Source organism: Rhinopithecus roxellana, unplaced genomic scaffold (genome assembly GCF_007565055.1).
Source record: "Rhinopithecus roxellana isolate Shanxi Qingling unplaced genomic scaffold, ASM756505v1 contig5050, whole genome shotgun sequence".
In the NCBI taxonomy this organism is placed as follows: Eukaryota; Metazoa; Chordata; class Mammalia; order Primates; family Cercopithecidae; genus Rhinopithecus; species Rhinopithecus roxellana.
Genome location: NW_022143762.1, coordinates 2,021 through 8,372, shown reverse-complemented (window position 1 = coordinate 8,372; position 6,352 = coordinate 2,021). Strand labels below are relative to the sequence as shown.

The 6,352-nt window shown below is 36.9% G+C and overlaps 1 pseudogene; it reads right to left on the bottom strand.

Annotated features, from left to right (window-relative positions):
- Window positions 1-4,906: 4,906 nt before the first annotated feature.
- Window positions 4,907-6,076, bottom strand: LOC115896120 (annotated as a pseudogene).
- Window positions 6,077-6,352: the final 276 nt, after the last annotated feature.

Sequence of the window (6,352 nt, the reverse complement as noted above, 5' to 3'; positions counted from 1 at the left end):
TCTTCCAACAACCCAAACTTAACAAAGATAAAAATTTTGCTTAAAATTCTTTTCTCCAAAAAGAAGCAGCCCTGCTGATTCCTTGATTTTAGCCCAATGAGATCCATGTTGGATTTCTGACCCACAGATAACTAAGAAAATAGATTTGTTGCATTTAAGCTACTAAGTTTGTTGTAACTTGTTATGGCAACATTAGAAGGGTAATACAGATTTCTTACATTGCATTTCTTTAAAACTGAAAATTTCTTGAGATAGTCCAGTGAGATGCTGTAAATTTAAGGTGGTGGGTTGGATGGATAGGAACAATAGGAGAAAATACAAAGAAGGAATATTAAAATAAGAAGGTACTGTTTAGGCTGGGAATGGTGGCTCATGCCTGTAATCCCAACACTTTGAGATGCTGAGCTGGGTGGATCACTTGAGGTCAGGAATTTTAGACCAGCTGGCCAACATACAAAATACAAACATTAGGTGGGCATACTGGCAGGTGTCTGTAATCCTAGCTACTCGGGAGACTGAAGCAAGAGAAACACTCAAACCTGGGAGGCGGAGGTTGCAGTCAGCTAAGTTGCAGTGAGAGCTACTGCACTTCAGCCTGAGTGATAGAGTGAGACTCCATCTAAAAAATACATACATACTTACATACATACATACATACATACATATATACATACATACATACATCAGTAAATAAGGTACTGTATAATATGTTGAATAGAGAATCAAATGACAAACTTCACTCTCACCATTATTTGTCTAGATATATATTTTTTTGGCTAGAAGCAAAGATAGTGGTCACAGGGGTTCAATATTTTTCTTCCAGGGTATTTTTAAGCTGATATTTTAGATGAGTATTGCTTTTGAAGCTGCAGAAAAACTGTCAAATTGCAAATAATATTGATAAGACCAGAGCTAAAGAACGTCTGGAAGGCAACTTTATCTATAAGTTTAAAAGCAATGTTGTCATTTTATTATCTTCCTCTAAAGGACAGGTATATAAGAAGAAAAGAGGTAGGAATTTTTACATGGTGGTTTTATTAGCATAGCTAGTATGTGCTCTAAAGACATACGAGGGTCTTGCTTCTTTTGAGGAACCTCAAGGAAATGAAAACCGTCAGCCCCACTTAATGTGCAACTCATTAATAATTCTCTAGTGACTCATTTATTATGGGTCTGCCAATTAATATGCTACATTCAGATGAGCAACTATTTTAATAATTTTATTTTAAATATTTTAAAAATCATTTATTAATAATTTATTACAATAAAATATTTTAATAATTATACAGCTTTTTTTCTTTATAACTTCCCTAAATTACCTCATCTGTCCTCACTCGCCTGAAAACTGAAAAGTATTTACTTTATTCCATTTTGGTAACCTCAGTCCTATTCAATTAAAAACAAACCAAAGCTCAGGATTTTTCTCTTGACCTAAAAATACCCGTTACCCTTGGGGCTGCCCTAACTTGCTGTGAGGCCCTATGGCTGAGGCATCCTGCAGAGTGTGACTCCTGCTAGAATCACAAGTGGAAGTGGGACCACAAATTTTGAGCTTCATCTTCTCCCTCTCTAATACATCTTCATTCTAAGACATTATCTCACAGAGGAGAGGTCAGAATACAGGAGTGTCACTACTTCTCTCTGTCTTCTTCTCTTTTGCAGTCTACCAGGACATTAGAGGTGATCTGTTCACTTCCTTTCTAATGAGGCTGAGATGTCACTTACATCATATCCTCTTCCTTCCCAAGGAAATTTCACCTACTTCTCTTTCCTTGGGGCTATCATTGCAGAAAATTACCTGAGAATATGATTTCTGAGGAAAAGCAGAAAAAATACATCAACATAATGTTTTCAAAATGTGCTTTGCCATTACCCTTCCCCTAAAGGAAAACATTATGCCCTTTAAGGGCGTTTGTGTACATTTTCACTCCTTCGACCTTTCTAAGAGGACTGCATCCAGCATGCTGAGAGAATCCATTTTATTTTTCACTCAAGCCCTGCAGAGGTATCTCCCGCAAATGGGGCTCCTCAGTGGAGTTGCTCTTTATGCTCCTGAGATTCTCACCTTGCTCTCAATTCTAGTCTCTACCCCACCAATTTTTACTACTTTAAAAGAAGAGAAGTCAGGTGTATCTTGCCCACTAGATTTATAGGTCTGCCCTCTGGAAGCCACTAGATTGAAAAGCTTTATTTTCCACAAGACTACCTGTATTTCCCCAAGTGAGCTATGTAACCCCACTAAGCCCCCCCTTAATCCAAGTTAGACAGGCTTAGGTTCATCAGTCAGTCCACACTTGGTCAATCTGTCTTCTCTCTTTATGTGTGAGCCCTGATTTTGTTTTGTTTTGTTGGTGTTTTTTATTATTGCTGCTATTTATTTAGATTGTTTCCTTTAGTATTTTTCTTTTATTTTTAGCTGTTCTTCTAAATCCCTGGATTACAGAACAGAGCACAGTATTTCAGTTGTTCTCTAGTAAGCACAGAACAGAGTATCAATAGGTATCATTTGTCATCTTATTCCAAAAATGCTACTGGACTTTTCCTAATGATTATGTTGTAATTATTGTTGTTGACCATATTTCTGACTTTTGGTGAACTGGAAATCACTTGGAGTCTTCTTTTTTTTTTAAGAACTGATGCTTTTGATTATCATTTCCCCATTGTATAGCTCTATCTTTATTAGTTGGATTTAAAAAGCTGTATATACAGAAATAATAAATGTAAGACATTTCATGCAATAGTCTATGACTTTTTATTTTAGGAAAATTAAGCAGCACATGAAGGAGAACATGACTCATTAATTTGTCTGTCATATATTAGGTATTACCATGCAGTTGGGTTCATTTTGCAGGGTGGTCTCTCTTCCTGAGTGTTCTGGCTCCCTTCACCTTATAGGCAACCAACATGGCCAGGATAACCCCATGTCCAATCCAATAAAACCAAACTTTTTAGCCAAAGTTTTACGTTTCTTATTGTTTCAGTCAAATACTGTATTAGTTTGTTCTCACACTACTAATAAAGACATACCCGAGACTGAGTAATTTGTAAAGAAGAAGAGGTTTATTGACTCATAGTTCCTGATGGCTGGTGAGGCCTCACAATTATAGTGGAAGGTGAATGAGGAGCAAAGGCACATCTTACATGGCAGTAGGCAAGAGAGAGAGCATGTGCAGGGGAACTCCCTTTTATAAAGCTATCGGATTTCATGAGATTTATTCACTATTATGAGAACAGCATAGGAAAGACCCACCCCCATGTTTCAATTACCTCCCACTGGGTCCTTCCCATGATATGTGAGAATTATGAGAGCTACAATTTAAGATTTGGGTGGGGATACAGCCAAACCATATCAATTATGATCCTAAAATTTATTTATTTTTTAAATTTGCCAGATGAGTGGCAGTGGTCAGCTAGAGTAAGATTGAAGGGAGTTGAGAGATGGTTGCACCTAAATTTTGATTTAAAGTTTGCTTTGATGTGGCACCTAGAAAAGTATTGTGATTTCAGAGATAATTTATGCTATACATTGAAGAGAAATATGATACCAAGTAGATAAAATATACTTAAACTTGCATCAATTTATAATTATTCTGTTGTAAATCTGTCCATCTTTTGCTTAGATTTTTATTATGAATCTTGTAAACATTTGTTTATATGGTTCAGATTTTTTTTTATTAGTGCCAGAAGAATTTGGAGTGAAAAGTCAATTTTTTAAATTTTTGATCCAGAATTTAGCTCTTAGTACATTTGCAAAAGTTTAATAATCCCTGCTAGTGGGACCATAAAGCTTTCTCCCAGTAAAAGTTCAAATAATAGAAGACAAAAAATCTTTAAAAATTTGCTTACTCAAAACTTATGTCTGAACTTCAGAGTAATAACTTCAGTTGCTGCTACTTCAGATATTTCTTATTCTTTGAATATATTTTGTTCACAAGGTATATTATTAACCATATAGGTTATATCAATATCATAACTTTATTTTTTTCATGTAATTGAAAATTTAGTATGTTCGCGTGTGGTAGAAGTTGGGTCAAATTCTATATATCCTTCAAACTGCTTGTGCAATTACACATAGTTAAATCCTATGCCACTTCGTGGTACTTTTAAACCTTTTTTTCTGAATTATGCATAGGTGGACCATATAATTTATTATCCAAACAAAGAGGCTTTTACAAGTAAATTGAAGCACTATAAATAATTACTCTGGGATAAAGAGGAGCGCTTCTAGGAACTCTTAAATATAAGACTTCTCTGTCTGTAAAACATGCTCACTTTAGAAAAGTTAGAAAAAAACAGATAAATATAAACAAAAATTATAATCCTTCAATCTTCTTTATTGTTTTCTCTTTCTCTCTCTCGATAAGTATTTGCATACATTAATATATTAGTATGCATCTATACATGTATATACATACATATTCATATATATACATATACACATATATGTTTATTATTGGAAACATATCATTACAAGTTTTTCAAAAACCCTTTCAATGGCTGCATATTATTCAATCATATGTATTTAATAGGAGACTACTTAATTCCCCTCTTATAAAATATTTACATTTTTTTCTACTTTTATAATTAATATCACTGTCAAGATATCCTTATATGTAACTATCAGTCAATAACATTGACTTCTTTTTATAACAGGCTACTAGAAGTTGAATCACTGGGTCAAGGAATACAAGTATTATAATGTTCTTGGTGCATCTTTCCAAATTGATTTTCATGAGGATTGTATGAGTAAGCAATACTACCAATCTAAAAGAGGGCTTTTTTTTTTTACTATACTTTTAGCAGTCCTGGACAATATAACATTTTTACTTTTATCATTAATGATTCTGTATTTACTTCTTCAAGGAAGAGGCAAAAAAGGTTTTTTTTTTTTTTTTTTTTTTCACACTTAATCACTTGACACTTTATTGAATGCAAAGCAAGATTTAGCATCTTTGCCTTCGTTGTACAGAGCTGAAGCGGGAGCCCAGGGAGGGGAGGACTGCATGGTTTTTCTTGGCGGGGAAGTTGTGCACCCTGCAGTCCTGTCGTGTTGTGGGAAGATCAGCCCATGTTTCTGTCGGTTGCCATAGCCTCTGGGATGGGTGTCCTTCCAGTCATCCCACTCCCGGGCTCTGTGGAGTGTTTGTTCATCATCCTCTTCCTCCTTTTCTTCTTGTTCTTCCTGTTGCTGAGCTGCTTTTCTGAATTCCTCTGGTGTTGCCTTGGCTATTCCCTGATCCGGTAATGCTCCATATTTCCGATGTTGCTCATACCAGTCACTCACCGTCATAGTTGCCAGACTTGGATAACCAGCTCCAAATACTTTGGCTTGGGCCGTGTTCCGAGTGAGAATAAACGGTTTCACTGGAGACCTCTCTTGGCGAGATGAGTTAGAAGTTGATGCCTCCCTTGAAGAGTCTCTTTCTCTCAGGATCTTATTTCCTGGTCAATGCTCTCAATCTCTTCTAAGCTGATATCAATCCACCTCTGAAGGTGAAGATGATAATATTCACGAACACGCTCATCATCTGCTTGACCACTTTCCACAGCAGATTTCATTGCAGACAACCTGTGCTCCAACTCCTTCTTCTGCTTGTATCTCTCTCTTTCGCCTGTCTTTGAGATGCCATAGCAACGAGGCTAGATAAGCCATGGACGAATTGGCCGTGTGATTTTCAGCTGGTTGTCTGGTTTTGGGCAGCTCAAACTCTGCCACATGATAGTAATGGCACTGAGTTAAGTAGTTCATAAGTGTTCTCGAGCCCGCTGCAAATGATCTAGACGCTTGCTGGGGCTGACTTGTTTCATGGTGAGGGCTCCTTGAAACGCTGGCACCAACAGGTACTTCAGGTCGGTGCGAAGCAATCTCTTCCAAATCTTCATTACGGCTGAACAAGTCGAGCTGCGATAACATTTCGGCAGCCTTCTCAAGGAGGTCCAGGCCCTTGAACACCTTCTCCTGGACTATCCGGGAACCGGCAGGTTCAGTCGCTACTTCTACTTCGTCCAGTAACTGTTTGCCGGTTTCGAACAGCTCGGGGAGCCGCGGCAGCAGTAACTCATCCTCAGCAGCCATCTTGGGGAGAGAGCGCAAAAAAGTTTTGAATTCTCTTAAGTTAAAACGTCAAACAGCACTTAAGGTTTTAATTTCCATGAAATTTCTTCCAGATGATTCCTCAACTAGATAGAGAAATTTAAAATTGACTATTTAAATCAACTTCAATTTACTCTTATTGTCCAATCAAATTCAACCTAACACCAAACACAAACTGAAAAGAAAGCCTACCTTTTAGGTATATCCTATAAAGAAGGGGAAAATTTCCCTGTGGTTCTGAGGCAGAACAGTCTCACT